General features: G+C 38.2%; 1 long non-coding RNA gene across 1 annotated transcript; it reads left to right on the forward strand.

Moving 5' to 3' along the window:
* On the forward strand, positions 1-26570 carry LOC112488322 (uncharacterized). Its single transcript, XR_003052274.1, has 3 exons — positions 1-331; positions 8597-8696; positions 24941-26570. It is a non-coding gene; the product is annotated as an uncharacterized LOC112488322 (long non-coding RNA).
* The last annotated feature ends 698 nt before the right edge of the window (positions 26571-27268 follow it).

Consider the following 27268-nt stretch of genomic DNA (forward strand, 5'->3'; position numbering starts at 1 on the left):
AGAAAGAAACAAAACAAAACAAAACAAAACATATTGCTAAACATGGTCACCATGGCTGCATGTAGAGAAACACCTGGTAATTATCCGTAATCACCAGTCATTAACATCAGCTATGAGCTACCATCACCTGGTGATTCTGTGTTATCGGCGGAGCTCAATCATCCGTTTCATGTTTTAGTTTCTACCTTTAGGACCCTGGACCTGCATGACAGTCCGTCCATCTCACTTACATTACATCTGTTTTTGTTTTGTTTTTTCAACCGTTTCCAGTTTTCGCCTTGAGATTTGATCTAATAACACAGGACCCTGCAAAACAAGTGCAGTTTTCAAGGTAGGACATTCATCGTCGCAGTCAAATCGAAGTTAGTGTTTTTAATTGCAATTTTGTCATAATTCCACAAGATGTCAGTATTCTCTAAAATATTTTAACACACTATTTGCATCTAATGCAAAAGATGTGGGTCTCAGAATAATAAAGGTACTGTACACCCGGTGTCTTCTGTTGAAGTTTTACGTCAAACTATTTACATTTTACAAATACAGAATATTTTTGTATCATGAAAGACCAATAATATCAATAACTGTATATACAGTATCTATGCGTATATATATATATATATATATATATATATATATTCATGTATCAATGTATTTATAAACAGAAGGGCAGACATAGGCCTAGTCTAGTCTAGTTAAATGTTTCAGTTTTGTAAATAATCACCTGTAAAATTCGAGCCGGGTTAAGAATATCGTCCCCAAGGGTGTCTAAAAGGAAGCTTATAGGTATCTAAAAAATACAGTTACCATCGTTGTTACTGACTGTCTGTTAGATTCACGCATAATGATCTGTCAGCTGTAAATGTCAGTAGATGAGAAAACAAGCACCACACGGCAATATGTCAAGACCAATGCTTTTATTTCTGATATTTTAGGCGTAGGCATTTTATTTCTTTAAGGTCAAACAGGAGGGAAAAAAATTAAACATTTAAAAGCCTTTAAAGAGGCTTCTGCCGCTTTATTTCATTACAACATACAATAACATATACATAGAAATTCTCACACAAAGAGAGAGGGAGAGGAAGAGGAAGAGGGAGAGAGAGAGAGAGAGAGAGAGAGCTTTCTTCTGTTGTCGCTGGGGTGTTCAAACTGTCGTGTGATATTGTAACAGCAGCAAAACGTATGAACAAACAACAGAAAATAAACACAGATACATTAGCCTTAGATTATAGAATAACAGCTTGGTGTAGCGGCAGTTTATTAAGTGGATTAGAAAAGCTCCTCTTTACAAAGTTGTATTCAAACACAGGTTTCAGGGAATGGCAGTGAGAGGGGAGAAAAAAAAATCTCTGTTGGCTTTACTGCAGAGATGCTCAACCATGAGGACCGGTACTGGGCTGTGGGTCGCTTGGTTCTAAGCCACACGGGAAAAACAAATAAATAACGTTGTTATTTGGATTTTATCGATTATCAATGCTGGACTCTTTTGATTTTTTTTTTCAAACGACTCCTTTGTCATAATAACTAGTGTGTGGAGAGCTGAAACCAGTCGTGGTACCATAAGCCCTGTGGTCTATTTAATCACATCATATAAACATTTATCTTAGAGTTTGACAATAAGTTTGATGGATAGACTTGACCAAAGCAGCTCCAGGGTAGCAAAATATTCTTAAATAAAAAAAGAAGAAATACATTTTATAATCTTTTTTAGTGTGTTCATTCAAATAACATTTTTACAAAACTGCATATACTGTATTTTAAGGTAACATTGGTTTAAAGCCTTGTATTGGAATCCTCATCAGGGAGACTGTAAAGACAGATTTTTTTTTTTTATTAACACAACATTGCTGGGACTGTGGAAATATCTTACAATATATGTGCTATACAATATATGTGTTTTGCTGGGCTGCCTGCAGTCTAGACCCACAGCAATCAAAACCCAACAGGGTTTATATACAGTATTTGGGTTTATCTGAAGTTCCCTGTCTCTTGGCCTGACTTACTGACCTTAACTACTGTAGGTTTCATAATAACACGTTTTTGGAAAGTGTACCAACTTCTTTGAAATGTAGCTGCATTTCTTATTTGAGGAGGAGATACAGTACATGTAGCACACAGATCCTGAACCTGCAAAACATATGTCTTGGGAGATGAATGAAGTAGTTCTCTAAAAGTAAACACTTATTTTGCACACTGTACTTTGGCTGTAATATCCTGAATAAAGCGAAACAGTGAATTCAATTTGAGTTATAATAGAATGATTGTACACACACACACACACACTTACAATTCACTACCGCCACTATAAAAAGCGTCTTCTTATCAAGTTCATTAATAGCAATGACACTTGTTCTGCTGATGCAGATTTAGTGCCATCTGTCCCTGTGCTGTAATCATGGCAGTCACTAACACACGTGCAGCGGGTCGAGGTATTTTTCGAAGACTTTTTTCAAAAATAAGTTGCAGTCATATTTTTGTTTGCCTATTATATGACTCTATTACATGTGATTTAATCCAGTCCAAACAGTAATGGGTGTGTTTTATTTGAGGTAATGTGTGTAAATCTCCTCTGGGTCTTAATCACGCTGACCATGGACTATTGTATGACGGGTAAAATATTCAAGTCTGCAGAGTATTTTGATATTTTATTCAGATTTCAACCTAATTTTATCAGACATTCAGCTAATGATGTATAATCAATGTTTAATTGTTTTATAAGTAAGGTTCGGAGTTAGAGTCCCTGCAGAACAGCAGGCTTCAAATATCAGGAATGCAGCTGCAGTTTCAGGGGTGCAAATTAAAAGATACATTTTTGTAATTTTTAAAAATGTATGAATTAAAATATTGATCTTAATTTTGCACTACAATGGCAAAGTTTTGAACTGAAAAAGAATTTGATTTGTTACTGAGTAGATGAGAGAAATAGTGTGTTTTGCGTTAAAGGTTTTGTCTTAAGGGTCAAATGTCAGACCCACAGCCCATAGTCACACACTGAGTGATGCTTGAGTTGATACTCTTACTGGCCAACGTATGTAAATGTTCAGAAGCAAAGTAAAGCCAGTAATGCTGTTACTGTCCAAGGAAAAAGCAGCCACAGCTAAACTCTGTGTATGTCTGATGAAGATGAAAAACTTCACACCTTGCCACCTGTCTAAACACCAGAAACTATTTTTAAATGTTTCTGGCATTTAGGCATGAAAAGATAAGAGTAACTGTTTAAATTGTTATTGTCAAAACACTTTGCTTTATTTAAAAATTCTGAGTTTTTTAGCTGCAGTTGCATGGTTCTCTTTGGACACAGAATCTGTGTCCCAGAGAGTTTGACTTTGAGATTTCTTGGTTGGACCTTTAAGTAAATCATTGCAATTGTTGCTGTCTTAAATGAGGATCATTGAATTGTGGTGCTAAAACTGTGGCCTCCAGTATTGCAGGAACCTCCTATGCGATGTAATTAATAGCTGCTGCCAAACAGACCAATAAAACTGATACAACATTTGAATTTAATTGCCGGATTTACTTGCGATGCCTTCAGGTGAAAATGGCAAAAGTAATATCCCAACCCAGGCAGGAGAGATACAATCAGAGTTTGTGAGATGCTGTTTCACTGCATCTGATTAGATCTAATTTATAAACAGACTATTGAAAAAATAAACTGAGATGTTGTGTCTGGTAGCTACATGCGAAACACCTAATGTGGTGTTAATAATGTGGGATATTTGCCCCAAACCACTTATCTGCACCCTCACAGAATTCACACAGTAATTTTAGCACAATCAAACCAACCAGTCAAACCTCCCTTTTTTTCTACTTATTTACTGCATCTTTGACTGAACCATAAAAACTAAAATCTGAGGTATTTGATAAAGATCTTCAACCTAAAGACACATTACAAATTACTGCTAGAGCGGCAGCCACCATATGCCCTCGGTGTTAACATTTTAGGGAACATTCAATTTGATAAGCAACAGGATTTTCAGAGGATGTGAGATAAGGGACATAAAACGCATCAGCAATGCCTGTTAAAGCCAGATAAAAGCAAAGCCCTCTTTCATCCTCATTTGTTGCTCCGCTGATTGGATTTGAGCCACTGCAAACTGGAGATCAGGCAGAAGAAAAGACAGACTCGTCCACCTGCTCTCAGGCTGGTCTTTGTGGTCTGGCACGTGACTGGGGGTAGAGCCATCACGCTGCCCACAATGATGCTGTCAGCTGTTTTTACATGGGTAAAAGCAGACAGCGTGACAGAGAGTGGGCCTGAGAAGTGAATGCTGATAATCTCATCTACAGGCAAACCACGCAGCAGCCACAAAGTTAGACTTTTTATTCTAATTCGTACTGTTTACCAACTGCAATCAATTTAACAAAAAATAAAAGATCTGATTGCAGACTTGGTTCACGTTATGATTATAAAAAAAATCTGATTTCTAATAAAAATGATCATAATTTTAGATTGCCAACAAGATTTTTTTTTAAATTTTGTTTAGAGAGTGCAAAATATTCAATCTGCAAGAATGCTCTTGGAAAAAAAAACAGTTTATTGCACATCAACTGAAAGATCAGCATCAATATTTTAAAATATGGAAAAAAAGTGTATTGCATGCATAAGACTGCCATTGACTGAAATCAACTGCATATCATGTTTGATTCACTTTGGTTCACAGTATTGTATAGGAGGTGAAAATAATGACACTGTTGTTGTAGATTGTGGAGCTGTGACATGCAGCCCTCAGGTGGAACAAAGTTGATGAGTTGCTATGTCTAGGTCTATAGTAGCTTATTTTTAAATCCTAATTAAAAGAAAAACATTAACCACCAAAAAAGAACAAATAAATAAATAAATACATAAATTAAAGATTGAGAAAAATGTACATCAATAGCATTTAGTGATTGAGGACAGGTGAAGGCCCGGCCGAGGCAGAGCTGCTGTTTTCCTAAAGCACTGTAAGAGCAGAACTACTTTTAACGCTGAAGCTGAGAGACACTGGAGCAAAGCAGAATTTTCCGTTGTTCCTTTTGAATCAGTGGCTGCAGCTCCACTAACAGACTGACGTCGTGAGCAAGTCATTTTGTTTGAGTTGTCAGACAACAACATTAATGGGAAAATCATCTGAGTGGAAGTCTGGTCGTGTCAAACCTGCTGTTGGTGTTGGTGTTGGTGCTGTGTTTGGTTTATTTCCCTCTCATATTAGCGGCAGCTGCTACCTTCTAGCTCTATTCATCTTCTCAAAGAAAGCATGTCTGCATTTTGTCTGCATTGCAGTTCTTTTGCATTTGATTTTATTGTCTACAATGTTTTCTTTCTTTCTTTCTTTCTTAGAAAAACCAATGAACCTTGAGGTTGGAGAAATGAACCAGTCACTTATCAAATGCAATTATATTAAATTTGCCCCCAAAAACCACTGAAGCTAAGCAACAAATAAAAGCAGTCACTAGAATAATGGTGACACAAACAAAGGTAGAGGCAATAGAGTATAGTCACGATTAGCATCATAGCTAATGTTCTAAATAGTCTTTGAGGAATCTCTGTCACGCTCTCTCTCTCTTCTCACTCATATTTTTGTCCTCATTAGTCCAAAGATTCACCATCTAGCTACTTGACTGGTATAGTCCTCGGTCGAAGTGGGAAAGTCACCATCAGTCCCTTTACCAAGCCCCCCACCTCTGTTCCCACCCCCTCTGTGTTTGGTCGGCCACGGCCTGCTCTGCTCCCTCTGCTCTCTCAGCCAACGCCTCTCTTCGCGCCTCTTTAAGCGCAACTCCTGGTGCTCCCTCTGCCGGGTGAATTGGAAACGCTGCAGGAACAAGTCCTTTGCGTACTCATACAGCTGCACGTCCAGGTAGTTGAGTTCCTCGATGCGTCTGCGAAGGCCTTCGCTCAGTTCCACGTTGGCCGCCCGGGTGCTGTTGATCTGCGTGAAGGCGGAGATGAAGCGCAGACTGAACGTCCGCTCAAACAGATATTGAGTTTTGCGTTGGAACTCGGTCAGGCCGTAGAAAGCCATGTTTTTCAAGTTGCTCATAGCGCTGCTCAAAAGGATGTTGTTTCGCTGGCTTTCGTTCATGGAGGACATGTTGTAGCAGCCCACCAGGCTCAGGTCGGCCAGCATACGGACCTGCCTGTTGTTGGCCAGGTTGGACGGGCAGTTCATGAACTCGGTTAGCGTGACGCCAGACCAGTCATCTCCACTGTAGCAGTTGGGCAGCTCGTCCTGTGTGGGCGAGCGTCCATCACACATATGGAGGGCGGTCTTCCACGTGGCACCACGCTGCACATGCTTCCACTCGCTCAAATAGCGGGAGACCGGGTCACGCAGCATGGTGATGTAGTAGAAGTTCCTGCAGCCAAAACAAACACAGTTAGAGAGCTGTGAGTGCATCATCGTCACTGTCATCATCGTCATCGTCACTGAGGCACAGGGACGATCCGCTGACAGATGGTGACTTTTGTCTAGGTCAAAATCTAACCAGAAAACTAAATGTCTCAGTAATGAGATTGTTATGGATTTTTTCTTTCTTTATATTGCCCTTGAAAAATGATCCATTGCATCAGAGCGTTGATTTGACAAAATTAGGTTAGAACTGTTTTCATTCTGCTGATGTTCTACCTGCCAACGTGGAGGGTAAATGGATATTAAGTCCTTTTAGTAATAATTACATAGTGAGAAAAGCAAAGGGAAGTGAGCCGAATAAATCACCGTCGTGTTGCAAAATAGGAGATATATTTTAGGGGGCTTTTAAAAGCTGCTGCACTTTTAATTTGTTCATTCAACACATTTCAGTTGGAGCAGAACTGGTAACATTGGTAGTAGATTAAATATACAATCATAAGGCAATTTAAAAGATCAATTTCTGCATCTTATTTCTAATACAAACAGTATGTAATATGAATTTATAAGAACAAACCAGGACAGTACAGAATTGCCTGTATATCACTGGAACAATAGGTTGACAGCAGGTAGAAACCCATTGTTGTATATACGAAATAAGGCATTTTCAACATGTATATTTGTGTACATATATATATATTATATATGTGTGCATATACTGTATAAAATACATTAAGAATTGTTGATCTGATTCATTTCAATAATCAATAATCTCGGTTAAACATGGGAGACAAAATGAGTGTGCTCACAAATGTTCTCAAAATAGTAAAACCATCCAGGAGAGATGGCCAAAAATACACGGCGAGTTTATCGGGAGAAGATTTGTTGTAACACCTCTGCCAACAAGGTCACCATTGACACTGTTATCCAACAAGAACCTGTGTGATTAGAGCCCTGGTGACAGCAGCTGTATCCTGGCACTTGCTCCTGGAGTTGGCTGGCTGCAGATACATCCTCATTAGCCTGTCTCTGGGACACAAACACATGCAGCGAGTGTGGTTTTGAGTGCACTCGACAGCCCAAAGGTCACTGGTGTGCACCATCAGTGTCGAAATGCATCAGGATCAACCAGTCTGTAGTGATGAGTCGTGGAGGCTTTCTCTGAGTGATACAGATGGCTGTTAAAAAGGGAGGGGTCAACGCCGTGGGGCTCGTCTTGCCTCTGATGTGTGTAATCAACAAAACCACCCCTGCAGTTTTTCACACTCCATGTCGGACCCACTGTGAGACATTCACACTGTGGTAGAAAAAGTGTTACTGTAAAACTGCTGCAAAATGTAAAGATTAGATGTCAGGTTTGGTTTTCCTTCATGCCGCGGCCGGAGCGTCTCCGCTGAGAAAAGATTCAATAATGTGGAAATAAAAGAACATGATGGGGTTAATGACAAAAAAAGTCAGCTGCTCCAGGGATTCTTAAGTGAAATTCAGTGACATACAAATTCACAGCTTTCTTACTAAAAATTTAACTGGGTAACAAATACAGTAGTTGTTTGGTAAAGTAGTAAGTTACTATGTTCTGGTCTGGTCTCGTTTTGGACTTTTTCTATTTTAAATTAAAATTAAACGCCAGGACATGAATCACAGATATCACATTTATTTGTTTGCAAGTAACTGCCTTTGTGGTGTGATTTCCTTGTATTCACGAAAAAAAGTATGGACATGGAGAAGGGCAGAAATCTATATCAGCTCCGTGAGGATCAGTGCGGTTCAGAGCTGAATACTAAATACCAATGTGAATGAATACCTGATGTAATGTTTATCAGGTTCCCCATCTTTGTTTAGTACACAGTGTGAGCCTGTGAAATGTGCTAATGGGCAACAAACACAGTGTGACAAATGTTAGCAGGTATCATTGTTGCAGTGATTTTGCCACTTTATGTTAGAGGAGTACAGCAGTTTGAAAATGTGATTGATTAGGATTTGTATTTTTTCAGGTATTTTGTACTAAAGAAAATCTGTAAGAGTATTAGGAAGCTGAATTGCCAAATAGCTCACATGGTAAAGTAGGTAACGTCCTTTTTGCAATTCAAAAATCAAGATTCTTCATAATTTAGTATTTCTTTTTCCCTGGATACCACAAGTGGTGTCAGTCCTTGTACTGTAATTATTCACACACTAACCATTCTTCCTCATGTCCCACAATTCATAGCAGCACAACAGTAAACCAGCTATTAATCGCACACAAATTACCCACTACTTTTATGTAATTACAGGCTGGAGACATGATGTGGAAGCGGAAGGACGTCAAAACCACGGTTTACGTGTAGGAGTCGGACATTGACGACCTGAGCTGCAGAGAAATAATTCTATGCAGTAAGTGTTTGAGATGGATGTGTGTTGTTTAGATGAAGAGAAAAAAATCCTAACATCACTCTTGATTTAATGTTCTGTTTCATGGTAAAATTAGGAAAAAAAATGGAATTGAGAGCAGTTTTGTTGATTAGATAAAAGTCGATCTGTGCCATTTAATAATAAATTACTCATTATATTGGGTTAAAAACCATGGCAGCTTAAAACATCAATGTCGTCCTGTAAAGATCTTTAAATGTCATCCACGTGAAGTTAGTTTTACATCCACAGATACTAATTTAATGTTTAGTGACCTCTGCTCTCCATAATGATTATGACAGAGACAAATGAGCAGGTTCAGATCAATAAATCTTTCCCCACATCTCTGATCTGATGAGTGAAGTCTGACGTGATGGAAGAGGATGGCTCATGCTAATGGGGTTTCTTCACTGCCTTTGACTGGAACAGAATTTAATGTGTGTATAAGCCAGGAGAGAACCCCTCCCCACCCTCCCCCCCACCTCATGGTTCTGTTAAATGTGTACATAAAATGTTGTCAATACGACGTGAACATGATCTAGTCCACTTGCACTTGTTCCTATTTTAATCATTTATTTCTTTTGTTTTCTTGTCTTTGTAGTTTAATAAATAATGAATATTGTGTTTTTGGTATAAACAGTACAACAAAATACACGTTTCCCCTTAAGTCAGGGGGTTTCATTGTCTGATACTGCAGCTCCCTCCAAGGAGCCAACTCAGTTTTATTCACTTTGAAAAACAGCCACAACAAACTAAATATCAACCCCCTAGTCCAGGAGAACCTGCTTTAAATAATCATTCATTCTCCTCTCTCACTGCAAATCCAATCATTTCTTCTCTTTTAAGATTAGATTTTATCCCTTGTTTTCTTGCTTAGCAGCCCCAGGGAAGGTGCGCCCCTTACTCCGAAAACCACTGCCTCACACAGTTATTATTTTGTTTATGAGAAGCGATGCAACTTTTCTGTTTCATGTGTTGTTTTAAGGACATGATCACCACAATTTCACCAGTGATATAAAAAATATTGCAAATCCACTTGTTGGTAGCAGAAAAATGAAAGTAATTTGAGGAGACTATTGTGAGCACTTACTCTGAAATAACCTTTTTGTGTATGAGTGTGTGTCACAGGATGGACTTAAATAACATGTAAGAAAAATATTTAGGTTTTAAATAAAAGGGGAATTAAAACAAACGTAATATAATATATATTAAATACTAATCCGGTCCTAACCTTTTAAAATCTTGTCAGTTCACTGCAGTCTGCTTTGGCTCCCAATTAACAGCAGCTGTCAGTCTTCTTTATTGACACTTGACCCCACCCCTAAATACATTGTTTTAAGGTCAACTGTCTCATTAAATATGAATTGTAATTTTAAACAATGCTACTAATAGGGAAGAAAATCCATTGAATGTCATCATTTCAGTTTTACTGACATGTTGCAATGCAATTTAAAAAACGAATAAGGAGCAGTATACATTACTCTCGTGTATGCTAACTTTTATACTAGCAGTGACGGTAGCTCGCTGATGGACATGTTTTTTTGAGGTGGTACAGAGCACAGTATTCAGGATACAGTATTTTACAGAGTATCAGGGTCCTGGTCCTGTGATGTTTCAGCTGACTTGACTGGTGCCCTTTCCTTTACTCTGCATCTCCTCTGTGTTCTACACACATTAGTGTTCCCCACAGATCCATAACCTTTTCTTAAAGGTTGTCACATTAATCACACTGCTGATTTCACTCGTCACTCTCTGGCCCTGTATTCCTGTGTTTATGTTTCCATGCTGTGCATCTTCATGGCCCTCTTCACTTGAAGCACTACATTAAAAAAACAAAAACAATTTTCTCCTTTCATATCCTTTTCACAGAGAGTTTGTATTCTGGTAAATGCTGGTAATAATAAGTGCTGATTAGAGAGGAAGGCCACACGGTGATAGTTTGATACTGTCTGGAAAAACAATTTCAGTTGGGGCTGTTTTTTATTTAAGATCTCCGTGAGCTGCGTCTGAGGAAATCAGTTTTTATTAAAAACCATGGTGACCATGCATCATGGAGTTTGTCGGAAAACAGTTTCCCTGCGATCACGCAGACAAACAATTTATTAAATGTTCCACACTTTGAAAGTAATGGTTCTTTCCTTTGATAAAATTAAAAAAAAATAAAATATTTTTTTTCTCCTTTTCTTGTGGTGTGTTGATACTTTGGCTAATACTTTTTCATCATACTTTAAGGTGAAATGAATTTACATAACATGAGCAAAAGTAATCATAGCTCTATATTCTAATTGTTTCAATACCAAGATGCTATCAAGTATACTTTAAGGGGGACTGATACTTGTGGGCAGATATTGACACTGTAGAGTCTAATAGCAAACTAGTTATGCTAATGCTACGGAGCTTCTGCTGAAAAGCTTCTGGAGGCAGTTGTGTAGTATCCTCACCGTATTGTGTCTGGTTGGCAAAAGTTTACTTCATGTTTATATGCAGCTGTTAATGAGGTCTGAGTTGCATCAGGACATACTGTGTAAGTCCTCTGTCTCAAATTCGGTTTTCTACTGATTCCCCTGGGGCTAACATGTCTGTAAGTTTTTTTAAAAGTTGGTTTGGAGTTAGACTAATAGAATAAGTCATTATTCTCCTGTGTGATCTCAACAGTGCAGTCTTTCTTTCTTTTTTTTCCAAAGTCTGTGTTACACTTGATAAATATGGCCGAGGCATCCCACCATGTCATGTATCTGGTTGTGCGGTCCCTCTGCCTCCGTGTGGTACATTAGATCAGAGTCAAGTTTCAGCAATCAACAGCAGGGCTGAATGGGAATATGGATACGCCTATGGCATTGCCTTCAGCTAAACCACCTCAGCTCTCAGTCAGATGGCCCCAGTGCTGCCCCTTAACCAACAAACCGCTGTAGGGTTGCAAGTAACACGTGCACTTTAGAAGTACCGGAGTATGAGGACACAGAACAAGACAGACCTTTATTTAGTTTGTACTCAAGTTGTCTGAGAGTGTATGCATTTGATGCTAATGTCAGGGTGGTCTCATTAAAATGCATGTTGAACCATGAAACAGAAACTGATTGCACGGCTGGCGTTACATATATTGTATGGCCATAGCATAAATATAGACTGTGTACACAGTATAAGAAATGGATGGAGCTTTATAATGGCAGGCTAGAGTTGCATAGGGGCGTTCTTATAGCACCAACAGGGTCTTGGTTTTCTCTGTCAGTCACATGCAGTGCCTGCTCATTTTATGTAACTTGACACATTTTTAGTTATTAATACGTTTAAATGATTCATTTCATAAGGATCTTTGTAAGAAAACCTTCAAATGTAAGTTAGAACATAATAGATATGTTTATAGAGATGGGAAAGTGACATGGGATAGAAGGAAAAAAGACAACATGAGAAATGAGGCAACAGGGAAAATATGAAGGAAATATAAAGAGGAAAAGAATAAAAAAGTAAATGAGAGAAAGATGAAAGAAAAGGAATAAGGCAAAGGTGCAGTAAATGAAAAACAGAGACGAGGAAGGAGAGAGGGAAGTAAAAAGAAAAGGATGGATTGATGGCGGGTAGGAAATGGGAGAATGAAGAAAATGGATAAAGTTGCCTGCCAGTTTCTTCACTTTTTTACTTGCGTCTCATTGTGTCACCAAGGACAAACAAAGTCAGGCAGAACGGCTTACCTTTGTTATTTTTATGTTACAGGGATTCAGAGTTTGGAAAAAAAAAATAACCTCAGCCTGTACGACCTCGGCGAGTTTAATATCACCACACAAACCGTTCACAGACAATAGACACACACGTTTTATAAACAGACATGACACTGAAGAGCAGATTCCTCCAAACTATTGAATTTAGACAAACACGGAAATTCTTTATCTTTGTTGCACTAGTACTAACATTGAATGGCCATCAGTTGGCCTTCCTAAATCTTAATAATGATAATTTTCACCTGCACATAGATAGATAGATAGATAGATAGATAGATAGATAGATAGATAGATAGATAGATAGATCTATTAATAATAGTAATTTTCACCTGCACATGAATCAACTTTTCATGTCATTACCTTTCAACACATGTTGATGTGGATTCACTAACAACACAACTGAGCAAACCTCCTTTTCTACCATGTGAGTTACATGTTTAACACCATCACTCAGTGGTGATGTCAACCTGGAAATATTCCGTGCTATCACTTTTTATTCCAGCACTGATGTAGCTGTCACACCGTAGGCTGTACGGCACCAATGATTTACACGTTGACAAAAAACGTGAGGCCATCGCAAACCTTTCTGAAGATTTGATAACACTTGCACCAAAGCTGTTGGTGCTGAACAACTGCAGGGTCCAGTCTGTGCTGAACACGGTTCGAAACAAAAACTTCAGACAAATACTGTAATGAAACTGCTTCACCACTGCGGTGAATTGGAATTCTGTTTTTCATTACTAGTCAAATATAGGTTTTTTTGTTTCCCCAGCATGAATGTATCATCATGCCGTCATCGGTGTGAATCCTCACGCAGCAGCTCGTGTCCCACTGTGTGCCAAGGAACATCTATTCATCTGCTTTATGTAGTCTGCGAGGCGTTCATTTGCACGGAAAAATCATAACCCATGACGGCAATTTAGCTCTCTCTCACTTGGAATAAAACAGAAAGAATTTCTAGTTGTATAACAAGTATAAATGCTAGTGGTGGGTTTAGAGTAGGTGGGTTTTAAGGAACAATATTATTTGACAACCCACGCAGTTTTGAGTTTTTCAATTTAAATTATTTTCAGTTTACAACTGGATCAGTAAAAAGACAAAACAAAAAAAGTACATTTTTACCATTATCTATTTGTGCAATTTTATGTGCAAACTGACAGTTAGAGATGACATTTTCTTTGGTTCTGAGCTCCATTCAGAGTTGACATTTTCTTTGGTTCTGAGCTCCATCACCATCAACCTGTACAATGACTGTTGTATTAAACGTTAGCACCGAGGTCTGAGTGTGAAGCAGCGTTTTGCATTGAGACATTTGAAGTCTGAAGAAGCTGCCGTAGTAATAGAAAATCTGCCAGATAAGCTAAAAATACAGTGTCTCCTTCAGTCGGCGTTCATCTTCACCTTCCTCCTGTGTGGACATTTCAAAATGTACCCATTCAATTTCCAACCATAATAGAAAAATTGTTTGGCTATAATCCAGCAATATCAGTATAAATGTTACCAAATACAAGGTCTATTTTCACCATGAACTGGTAAAACCACAGAATGAAAGCATCTTAATCTACCATTTAATTAAGTGCAATATTAGAGTTTTACCTTCATTCCGTGGGCTGAACATTGATAGTAAATCAGTATATACTGTGAAATGAGACACACAGATGTGCCATGTTTGTTGTTCTGTTTTGGCTGCTTATTACAGATGTTGAATTCAAAGATATTGTGTTTTTTAAGGCTGAGCTCATACATGTCTTAATAGCTTCACTGGTGAGAAGATGTTCTTGTTCTGTAAATGCATGTATGTTATTCAACATGTAAGGTCTCCGCGGTGCATCTGTGCATCCCTGCACTGTCCCGCATCCCTCAAACAAGATGAGATTTAGACTAGAGACATGCATTATTTGTAACCGATACCATTCCATAATGGTGTCTACGCTCCCCGGATAGCCTATAATGGACAGTTGTTTTTTTTTTAACTCCCAGTCACACGTTTGGCTTTTTGATGGTGACGGAATAGGGACAGAGGAAATCACCTGGGGAGAAACCAGGAACGATGGGACCCTTCATCTACTTGTCAGGAAACTGGCATGTGACACAGTGTGAGACAGAGAGAGTGCTCGTTCGAGGAGTGGAGGATAATAACGGGGGGGGGAGGGGGAGTGCCCTTCAAAAGTAAAAGCATGACACATTCGCCAAAGCAGTAACAAGACTTATTTTTATAACATTTTCTGCAAACGTGTCATGGTCAACTGTTTCGTATTTAAAGAAAGATGACGTAGAGATAGCCGACCTTATCTATCATAAAACTTGAGCCTTTACTGGTATCAGACAGTATAATGGGGACACATGGTGATAAAAAACTAATTTCATTTTTTTTAAACTTTAAAATGGAGAGTTGTGTTAATTATAATTAAAAATATTATTATTATTATAAATAATGAAAACAAGCTTTGTGATGATTATTATTTTTATTATTGTTGTTGTAAATAATAATAATAATAATAATAGCATCACTGCTCTAGGTCAGTGTCACATGACCTTAATGGGAGCCTCCAGATGTTGTTGAGTAGAAACAGTAATCCTTTCTTTAACTACAGTATTAGAGCATGCCTGTTTTTCCTCTGTCTAGCTGGAAAAACACGTTTGTTTTTAATTGTTTAAAAGAAGCAGTTTTGTGTCAATAGATTCTGTCTTTGCATTTCTGTGCAATGGCTTTTTTTGTTGCTTAGACTGTAATTTGAAATGCAAATGAATCCACATAATAAGACAGCTCTGTTGTTGACAGGCTCCAAACACCCTTCAAGTAAACAAACATACCTGAGCCATGCTGCTGTATGAAAACCGAAAAAAGCTGCACCCAAAAGATAAACACTGTTGCAATTACTTTAGGCTGATTTCTGGCATTATGGCAAACTGGTGTGTCATGACTGACTTTGGTATTAAAAGATCCAGAAACTTCCCATCTGTGACTGATACTACCAGCAGTGCAGGCTGTTGGTACATCAAGTGTTGATAAAAAAAAAATAGCTTTAAAATTTTAAAAACATTTTACCCACGCCTTCTAACATCTGATGTTGACAAGGCTGTCCAGTGTCCATACAGGAAGTCAGATTTGAACACGGATAGTGAAATCTGAAACATCCACTGAGTGATCTCTGCCTCTGAGCCAGCTTTGTGATATTCATTCATGTGGCCTCTGGTCTGCTACAAAGAGACATGATTCAAAGACAAACTGTAACCTTGACCTAGTCAGCAGCAGCAACAGCACGAGAAAGAGAGAAAGAAAAAAATCCTAACCAGCATAAGGCACAGGTGTGGAATTTCACCCTCGCCCTTTTACTAAAAAGGAATGGAATTTAATTGACCTTGCATTACCTGAGTTAGACGATGCATTTCCTTCAGTTAAAAACCTGATCCACATTATATAAAATTATTGAAAATAATATTTAACATTAGAGGCAGCAAATAAACTGAATGACAGAACAAGGTAATAATAAGTAGCACATGTAAATCAGTGTGCAAACATCCAGGTGTTACGAATGAGATTAGGTCATTTTCCTAAAATGCCAATATGGTGCATTTGTATACAGAAACATTGTTGTAACGGCTCGGCTACACTCACACGATAGCGTACACTCTAATTATGTATGCTCTCTTCTTAATCTCTGAGACGCAGCGCAAGAGAAGAGGGAAGGAAAGACTTCATGTACTCGCACGGTCTCTGAATAAATAATAATACAACCAGAGAAGTGTGGAAGTAGACTTGTCAGTGTAGACCACAGACTGAGTCACATCACTTCTACAGCTGTAGGCACTGAGAGCAGTGCAGGCTGACACCACCTGACATCTAAAATGTAAAAAATATTATACTATATTAATATATATAAGAAGCAAAGACATACTGACCTAGGTGCATATGAAATTTAATTGAATTTATGAACAAATTATCCATCTGTTTTTATTGGGTCTTCACATTTTTTTAACGTAACCCTAATCATTTTTTTGAAATTATCTTATCTAACTAATCTTAAAAAGTAACTGTTTGTGATACATGGGAGTCACTTAATTAATGAAGTATATGCGAACCTCAGAAACTCAACAGCTAAAATACAGATTAAAAATATTATTTGAACTAGTTATCATTCTTTTTAAATGGTATACAAGCTAGCCTTACTGTACATTTGACATGGGGAAATAAAATGTCATTTTGTGCACATCTGGCAACTCATGATCAAAAACTAATTCTAGAAAAGAAAAGAGAAAATGTGTCTGGGTTTGCCAGAAAGTTGTGATGTCAAAATGGGGTCACAGGACAAAAAAGATTAGGAACCACTAAATTAAACACATAGACTTGTGTGCTTACATTGCCTAAATTCACTAAGTAAGTCTTTGAATTCAGATCATTCAGAAAATAACTTTCATACTGAAGTGTTTTTATGGCCCTGGGCTGTTGAGCCAGACTAAGTTATGATGAAAATAGCTAATCAGGAATAGTGGCCGATGCTGATTTTACGAGCTTATGACTTTACAGTAGCAGACGTGGTGTTTCTCTGCACTTCTCTTTATTAGAAGCACTTCGGCCTGGGGCCTTTCTGTAAGAAAGCCAAGAAAAAGACTAATAAAACCATCATGTTATTCTCAGTTATGCCATATTGGACTCAATATAATGGTATCTGTCTGTCATTACCTTTATGTAGCTTTTTTTTCCATTTGGGTTGGATCTGTAATAATGATTTAATTTTTGATTAGCAATGACTTACTACAAGGTAACATTGCTTTACCAATGCACAACAAATTCATACAGTTACTAACAAAGTTATGTTTTCTACCTGAGACCAAATGAATAATTATAGTCAGAAAAAACTATCTAGCTATCTACGTAGCCATTTACCTGTCTGCCTTGCTTTGCAGTTATCTAGCCTACTGTAGTAGGGATAGGAACCTAAAGACAGATGTCATATACAAATCACAATTGGTCAATCTATTGGTTAATCTCTTTGGTCATAGAGAATAATTAAATCTGACCATGATTTGACCATGATCAGGAAATCAAATCAGTAAAAAGAGAATATTAATTATTAATCTTAAAAAATAAATGTTCATATATTGTGTGTATATAGACTCTGTGTTGTATCATGTGGTAAAAATGCACTCTCAAAATTGATTTAAAAAAGGATAATAATTATTGTGTCATCTGTATTAATTAAGAAAGTGTCGTTTTTAGCCTTTTACTTTTTACTTTTGAGCCATTTTTCTTTGCTTCAGAGACAACCTAATGGTTTTTCAGAGTTCTGCTCCAGGAATGCACTAACAGCACTGTACCAGTGAGACAGTTAGTGAAAAAGTTTAGACAAAGATCATTTACAGTAGCAGTGAAGTGGCACTGTGCCCAGCCGCCCTCTGAAATAACTCTGCCAGTGTGCTACTGTAGCAGGATGTGCATGTAATACTAAACAAAAAGCCTGTATTTACAGACAACAGGAAGTTGGAACTCCTGTTCCAGCCATCAGACCAGCAGGTTGATCAGGCAACAGGCAGTTTTATATATAAAAATGATAAATTATTCACCAAAGTTACACACTTCCTGCAACGGGCTACAGGTCAGATTTGCAACATTTAGAGTGAATATCTGCAATCTGGTATTTGTTTCTTTGGCGGAGAAGGCAAAAGTACCCAAGGTGAAAGGGGTAAAGATAAATAAATAAAAAGGAGCTACAGCACGATATTGAATAACATGAGATCACCCTCAAGATGTCAGATCATTGCAATGTGCAATTTAATGAACACAATTTTGCAAGAATCCCTCAGTGGAAAACACCTGTCAGTTACCTAATGAAAAATTCAACAGGTTATATTGAGGGAGACCCCAGAAAAATAGCAGATCTTTTTTTTATCTTTGATCTCTACAGCATCACAAGACTGTTTCAAGTTGGGTTTCTTTGCTGTGTACTACTTTGTTTCTTAAGAACCCTTTCCTGGTACAAAGACTATACACACTGATCTAGTCTGACGGACAGCTTTTTGCTGCAACAGATACTGTAATTATTCACACAGATCCTGACGTGAGCTGTCAGGCCAGATATCTGGGCAGATGTAAATATAACTCTTTGCACCATTTAGCTGATCTGCCATAAAAAAAAAAAAAACCCAGACTGAGCTTCAATGAACTGTGTCGCTGTAAAAGTTTGAAGGCAACAGGTGGAAATTAATTGAGCTTACTTGGCTTTATTGCTTTACTTTGCCGCATTGAACATAAATATTCAGACTGTTACAGTCCAAGGAGGACACGAGTCTTTTGACAAGAGCAGTTCTGTTTAAAGTTTTAAGGCGTTCTTTATTGTGATTTCTTTTTAGAGTTCTAACTAACCAACTATTTCTATTACATTTACATTATTATCTTTTATTTATATTTTCTTTCTATAATTTATTAGATATTTCATAGGTCAAGACTCTGGCATACAAGGAAAATAAGCCATAAAAGTGGGTCACATCTCTTGATGCTGGCTGTACAGGTTTGGTCAATACAAACCGTAGCCTGAATATGGACTCTAATATGTCTAAGACCTAGCATTAAACAAGCCGTTGCACCGAGACCTTGAAAAGTTTGACCTCTGGCCACATCACAGCAGATCTTAGTACAGTTTGTTGTTTGACGTGAAAGCATTCCATTTAAACGGAACAGAAGACACAAAGCGTTTATGTCAGAAATTCTTCTGACTGACACATTCTGATAGAAGATGATTAAAGCAATTTAGTAATAAAATACAAAAAGCTGAGAAAATCAACAATCAATCAACATCCAACAAGAAATATAATGAGATTAAATTCAGGTGCAACATCATGACTGACATGAATTCATCCAATCACATCGTCAGAGACAGGTCTCTTAAAAATGATGTCTTCTTCATTTTAATGGTGGCAGGTGCTGGAAAAATAAATAAAATCTACAGAAGCCTAGAACCCATCTTTGTTGACTGGTTTTACTAAAAAGACCAGTGAGTCAGTGTGGGCAGGCTTTGTCTGCCCCTGCCCCCCCCAAGATACCAAAATAATTGACTGAATCAAACTGTGTGGGGATTATTATAGGAAGCACTACAACTTAGCTTTGAAGTGGAATAACATGGAACCGACCGGGGGTCCCCGTGTGCCGAGGTGCGTAAAATTGACAAATTCTGCTGACTCGGCAACCACAGGGTTTCATATCTATTTTAATATAAATGTCATTTGTTGCATGGGTTTCAGCAGACGGAGCTGCAGCATGAAATGTTACACATGAACAGCTCTGTGAAAGAGAAATGAAGGTGTTGTGTTGATTCCTGTGACTTAGTTTGTCTAGAACATGGTCAGGCAAACTGAGGGGCCAAAATTAGGTTTAACATCTGACCAGCGTGTTGGGTTGGTATTGGTTGAATGTAGAATGTTTGGGCCATATCTGGCCCACGGGCCGTAATTTGGTGCAAAATAACTCGATTTACTAACAGAGTAGTATAACTTTAGCTACATTTGGCAGTAACTGCATGACCTGCTTGCCAAACCTCAGTTTTTCACCTCGTCCTTACACCTCACCAGGAGAGTGAACGTTGGCAGAATAACCAAGCGTTTAGCATTTAGCTTCTAAAAATAAAACAAAATCACACAACAAAGCAGCGACACAAGGGAGCAATGTACCGAGGCTGCTCTTTTTGGCGCCATCTGGGATCAATTATACACGTTCATGAGGTAATGGGAGGAGGGGACGGCAGCAACGACAGGAAGGCACAAATGACATTGCTGACAGCAGCTTTATCACCAGCAGCTTTATCATCATCACTTTGCCTGTGTAATCACTTTGAGGACATTAGTCTCAGAGCCAATGTCACCCAGAGCCAGCATTTTTTTTTTTTTTTGATGGACAAAACACTTTTCGCTGTGGCAACTTGTTGGCGGAGCAGTTTGCAGTGAATGAATACCGAAATAATTTTGAATTGTGATTCCCCTAGTGTACAGTTTAAAAAACCAAACAAAATCAAACATCCATGTGAGTGAGAATGAACGGTGCAATAGCTTTAAAAATACCACGAAATACAATATTTTGAAAGACGTGTCGTTTGAATATTGTTTAGATGAACTTGGATTTGTCTTCAGACTAGAGAAAAAAGTGAAACACTACAGCCTGGGGATGTTTCTGCAACTTTAATGAACTCGTCCCCCGCAGTGCTGCTTGTTTCATTAATGGTGAGGAGAGCGTGTATTGTCTCTGTATGAAAAGGAATAGTTTGAGAAGTTAAAACTGCTCTTGAATAAATAACATTTGCAGCTTCCTGCGTCTTTCCTCCACACTTCTCACTGTTGGCTTCCCATTTGCTGAATTTATTTATTTTTACAGAATATTAAACATGGCACGATTCAACGCCGTCAGTGACCTCCATGTCAGACTGGCCAAAAGAGACAGCATTATCAGAGACATTTTTAAGATGCGGCTTTGCATGACATTTTCACAAATAGTCTCAAACTCATGCATCATTTTTCTGGTATTTGCCCACAGGTTTCCCTGATTACATTGATTTTATGAAGCAGAAGTGAAGGAGCCATCGTTCTCTTGTTTTATAAATAACATGCTATTGATTTCTTAAAGCAGGGATTTAAATGGTGTCATCGTTTGTATCTTACTTTCACGGCAGTTTTGCAACCACGTAAATCAATATCTGCCACAGCGTGGTTCAACATCAAGTCTGTGCTGAACGTCACTTTAAACATCAGTGCTTAAGGTTAGATAAGAGTGAGGAACATCCTGAGAATATTGCTGTCATCTTCAGAGGACATCACAAAAAACACCCTCCACACTAACAGGTTTATTGCATTTCACTTTTTATATAGTGAAATATCTGTTTCTTTTGTGGTTAACACTCAGAATGATGTTCATATTTTTATTTATGTTCAAACAAGAGACTGTTCTGAAGACTGAAGAGGGAAAAATGAGACCACTTAAAAATATAGGCATCAGTCTGCTAGCTTGTTTCACACCAAGGTTCTCGTTAGAAGTAGATTAGATTGAATTAGATTAGATTAGACTTTATTGATCCGACACAGCCTAAATTGGCATGTTGCAGCAACAAAAAGGACAAAGAATGACACAAAGATGAGAAAAAGCAACAAAAAAAAAGCAATTAAAACAGAATGAAGTTCACAGTGCTGAGATGGAACAGAACATTAAAAAAACTAAACAAAAACAAGAAATCCTTCAGATTCTCTCTCAGACCTAAGTGGAGGATATGTAGAAAATTGACTTAAAATGTGATGTCACGTTTACATTTAATACTTCAAATCTGTTAAAATACTGTATAATTTACGGTATGTTAAATTAATCAATAAATAATCAATCAATGTATTACCCTAAGACAAAATTTTAATACTTATACACTAGTATACAAACTTGAAAGAATTTGTTTTCTGATGGGGGAGAGCCCATGGTTTAGATGTTAAAGGATTTTGATTGGACGTTTAAGGTGCAAATCCCAGCCTGGGCAGGACTGTGGTTGGTGGCAAGTACCAGACCTCGAGGCAAATTACCAATCATAATCCCAAGGGTGTTTTTCACAGTTGGATTAAATGGTTAGAGTGATTTCCCATATGACATTAATAATGTATTCAAATGTAATAATATTTGTAGTAATTTGGCTATGAATCTTACATAAATGTTACTATTTAAATCAGCACACATACTGTACTGTAATACAAACTATAGCTTAGCGTAAACTGCTGATTACTCACACCTGAAAACAGAAACTGGACTTGAACTCAAACTCGCTCGCTGGGAGCTCAACTACTGCACTGTTGACAGCGACACTGTCAATGTCAGGTCCAGTACTGAAGTGCCAGGGAGGAGGCCACTTAGAAAAACTTCATTACACCTAGAAATGTGCAGCAGTTTGTTGACTGGAGTCTCTTTCAACAGAAAAGATCAAGAGAATAACGGCTGCCTGTTTTGAGGCCGGTCTGCAAAGTCAGTGAATACAAAGCAGTAAAATGTGTTGCATCAGTTAAATTAAAAAAACTATTCCACCTGTCACCTGGAATAAGTGGAAAAAGAGCATCCATTTCAGGTTGTTTTGGTTTTTTTATCATTACCAAACAAGTATCAAGTTACCATTATCAAGTATCAGTATTCAGTTCACTTCAATGAGACTTTATAGAACAGTTTCTGGCTGTTAACGATGGGACAAATATAGCCCTGTCATGCTGTCTGTCAGGCAGAGGTGTGAGATATGTGTCAAAGCACATGCTCCAAAGTTGATCTCAGAGGGCAAGAGACTGGTATAAATATCTGCCGTTTCAATTATTCACACTCATCCTGGTCAAATGAAGACGGTTCTGTCGTTACTGCAGCAAACACTGATGATCAGGAATAAATAATTCTGCCAAAAAACATTTCACAATTCCATTTTCTACTTCATTTCTTTAACCTTTGCATTTTCGAGTTTTATTTCCTTCTCTGTTGTAAACAACAGACTCATCATCACAAGAAGTGTCATTGTACGGAGAAATAACAAACAATCATTCCACGCGGTGTCACAATACAACATGCTACAGTGGGAAAAAATTACACCCTATGATCAGTGGAAAGTAGCAGCTGGAGACAGGTGTTCATATGTGGTTTGACCAAAATGGAAACAAAAGACTAAGTGAAAAAAAAGTCAAGCTGTTATGAACAGATGTGTGATTGTTAAGTGAGAATGTCAGACTGCAATCTTCTGTGCAGCTTCATCGGTGAAAACAAACTTTTTTCAGAGTTGGAATTAAAGACCTGCAATCGCTCAGATAGCTGTTGTGATCAATTGAATATAAAAAAAGTATATCAGTGCAGATATTAGGACACGGACAGAAAAAGTCCATTTGAGTGCCACGTCGTGCAAAGTGATTTTTCTCCTGACCTCTGATTGGCTTATGCTGATATTTTATCATCAACCTAATAAATAATCATAATCACTTTATAAAATGGGTGATCACGCTAATGTGCGCAGAAGGAGCATTTACACAAGAACACACAGAGTTGCCCATAATTAGTAACAGGCAAACTGAGAGGAAAACATGAGCAGCTACAGGATCAGAAGATGAAACTGTCACAAAGCCAAGAGGAAAAAAGTGACTTGAGATAAAAGTGTCTTGCTGGGAGCTGATAGAACAACTGACTGCTGTGTTCTCTCCATTAGTAAAAGCCATAAAAGGAATGTATGGAGAGCAACATGATGCTGGATGTTTGTGTCTGTAATGTCAAATAATTAAATCACAGGGGTAAAGTTGCTGTTGTAAGAAAAAAAGAAAAAAATTCTGGGACCTGAATCCTAAACTGTGCTTCTACACTGCACACATCTTTCTAATCAATTTCCTCACTCACATATACAATTAGGAATTATGGGAACTCGACAGGCTGAGAATACTATCCACTGAAGTACCTGCAGTGCAGTAAGCAAGATGTCAAATTTTTATTTCCTCCTATAACACCGCAACAAAATCTGGTAACAGATGTCCTCCATAAATTTCTCACCCTGGTATTCGTGCACCTCCACTGTATATACATCCCGGCTGCATTTCTTCTTGCTCTGGTTCCAGTTTTATGATCTACAGTAAAACCAACCTTGTTTGTCTGTGTGCGAGTGCTGACATCCTCCTCATGCCATTCCCTGCATATTTTTGCAAGGTGAATGATCCCATGAAGTAGTGCTACATTTCTCCTCATTAGCACCAAAACTAACGGCAGCGTGAGCACAGAAACTCACCAACTGTACAGCATCTCACATTATCTATATATCTCAATAAATAGCACGAAACAACAAAAAAAAACATTAATTAAAAGTTAAGGAAAAATATTAGAGGTTTTGTATTTTGCAAAGTGGGAGTTAATACAGAAACAGATTAAATCTAGAGATAGTAAAACTAACAAAATTATAATTGAAATTGTTAACCATATTAATCATCATGCTGTTTTAATCAAAATTTAAACATTTGTTTGAAATCACATAGAACCTCCTCCCCCAATTAGCATCCTTAGCGCACCACCATCCTTTGCTTCAGTCTTCGATGCCGCCGCCTGCTATGGCTCTCAGGCCCCACGACAAGATTTCCTCGTGTATGAGGAACATCCAGCTAATCCATCTCCTCATGCCTGGGCTTCCCTTCAGAATATGTGGAGGTTTAAAGAGTCGATTGCTCACTCCTACAAGAGCCATCCTCCGAGGACTTAATGCTAAATTAGACAAATTCAGACAGATCCGTTTTTGATGTATGTGCTGCACACTGTAGCCTAACACATCTCTCCTGGAAAAAGAAGTTGTCGCCGCGTTCATTAAAATGCATGGACTTCTCTACATTAATCTTATACCATTTCTCTCTTAGTTTCACTGTGCACAGCCTCAAAAGCCATTTCAGCATGTGCTTTGAATATGTACATAAAGTAAAATGGGATTCAGCGAGGGCTGCAGAGAAGGATGAAATGTCATATTCTACTGTAACGTATCACTTATTTCCTTTGTGCTGCAGCGGAGACAGATCCAGGATGGACTGGATGAAGCATTCAGATAAAAATCAAAGAATGAAGCTCCATTTCAAAACACCATCCCCCCAGGCAATATTCAGACCGAGTAAAAGAGCTGTTTGTAACTGCGGCGAAGGGAAGGGAGCTGTTTGCACTGAGAGAGCGGCGTCCTTGAGCTGGAGGCTGGATTACAGCCCTTCTTGCTTGATAACCACATGGACACCACACTGCTGTGTTAGACACTTGTCTTTGGAAAATATTAAGATGTCAGATTAAAAAAAAAAAAAAACAACTCCTGAAATAAACAATAATTTTCATTACACCTTAGCCGTTTAAATTCCAGAAAACCAAATATATGTGATTGTTGACATTAATCTTTTGTGGATGTTAATTATTTTACCTCTAGTTAATTATTAAAGCATTGTTTTACTTTTTGCATATAAATTAGTTTCCAAATTTCCAAGAATTCTATAGTCAACCTTTGGAGAACATGACACGTGTCATCAGCTTGTCTTAACTAAATAGATTCCTAACTTCACTCCAGACAGAATTATATTTTAATACTAGTAAAGAACTTCTTCCTAAATACCAAGGTTAATATTACTGTACTACATGCCTTGATGTAGATGTAGTGCCACCAGGCCTGCAGATCCACCAGGCTCCAAAATCAGGTTGGGTTGTATCAACATCAAAATAATCCCAAAACAATTCTGGTGTGAATCTTGATTTAAACCTGTGGAGTATACCAAAATCCACCAACTCAGGAGGGCTTTTACACTTGCAAATATTTGGGCATGAAAATAATTGGGAACCAACACTACTTTAGTGTTTAGTGTTCAGGTTCACGTCAGATGTAACTATGAAAGTTAACCACCACATCACATGTCATCATGTATCACTCAGGACAGAATAAAGTACTTCCTGTTCTGTATGGACGTCTCTTAAAACGTGACAGCAAAAGAAAACAAACATAGATGAAGAATGAAACCACTTTTAGTTCTACAGCAGAGTTGAGACCCTGGTGGAATCTGAGTTACTGCAGGCTGGAAATCTCTGACTCCAGCTCTTTGTGGATCATCTGAACCTCACAGCTTTCCTTTACCAAAGCTCCACTTTGCCACGAATTAGGCTCTAATGCCACTCCTCTGTCTATTGATTTGTTAAGCGTGCATTTCCTGTCCTGCTTTGATGTCATTGTGGTGTCAGTGTATGGAAGATTCCGGATAAAATTATAGTGGGTTTTAGCTTTTAAGCTTATTATTTCAGGGGATTATTCAGTCGCAGTTGAATTACCATTTTTATTCTCTTTTTTTGGGCCACAAATTGGATTATTCTACTCTATTCTACTCTTTGCTACAGAGGCGATATCAAATATCCATCACTGATAGGCTGTTGCCATGAAAACTCACTAAAGCGGTGCAGACCGGTGCCGATGGGGTCATGAGAGAGTTATGTGTGGAGGTTTTACCAGCTTGGCCAACAAGATCTGCAGCATAGAGCAGAACAAAATGATGGTCCTTAGAGTCTGGGATCTGAGCGAAATAAAGCACAGTGACCAAATGTAGCACAAAGACATTATGCATTACAGCAGAATATTTACAAAGGCGGTAATTCTGCTGCTTTGTGTGTTCAATATTCCCGAGCTGGGCCATTATTATTACTTATGAAAAAAACACAGAACGTCCTGCTGTTTGCCATTATTATTACTTATTGTCTGAAAAAAACACAGAACGTCCTGCTGTTTAGGCGCACTGCTTGTCAAATTAGGGGTAAAAAATGAATTGTAGTTACTTTTGACCTGCAGAGACCCCTTCACAGTTATGCTGGCAGGGAGCTGAAACTTTAAAGAGTAAAAAAAAACACAGCGCCTGCCTTCAACAAACTGGATGTGGTCCACTAGTCCCACCACAGAGCTCAATACGCTCTGCATAAGAATTGAGTGAGCAACAGCGCAAAGCACAGAAAAATACAATTCAAACAAAAGGCAGATTAATGGCCAGGATAATCACAGCCCAGAGAATTGTCTCTGTTTGTGTTTGTATTTTCTAACTCAACAATATCTGCCCAGAAAACAACTTTTCTCAGAATGGCACACCTGACTGTGAGCAGCAGCTGGGCCACCTTACTCATACGGTTCTTGTGTTAAAGCTGCATTTCTCAAAGTGTGGAATTTCATCCAAAAATAGGCCACAAACCAGAAACTGGTGGTTTAGATTTTATCAAGTTCCTCAGCAGATTTTCCAGCTCATTTCATTATGGAAACCTATTTGAATTGTACATTGGTGCCATTATCTAACCAGCCAATCAGATGGCCTTAAAACATTTCAGCACCT

The sequence above is a fragment of the Cynoglossus semilaevis genome, chromosome 16 (assembly GCF_000523025.1).
Source record: "Cynoglossus semilaevis isolate Cse_v1.0 chromosome 16, Cse_v1.0, whole genome shotgun sequence".
NCBI classification, from domain to species: Eukaryota; Metazoa; Chordata; class Actinopteri; order Pleuronectiformes; family Cynoglossidae; genus Cynoglossus; species Cynoglossus semilaevis.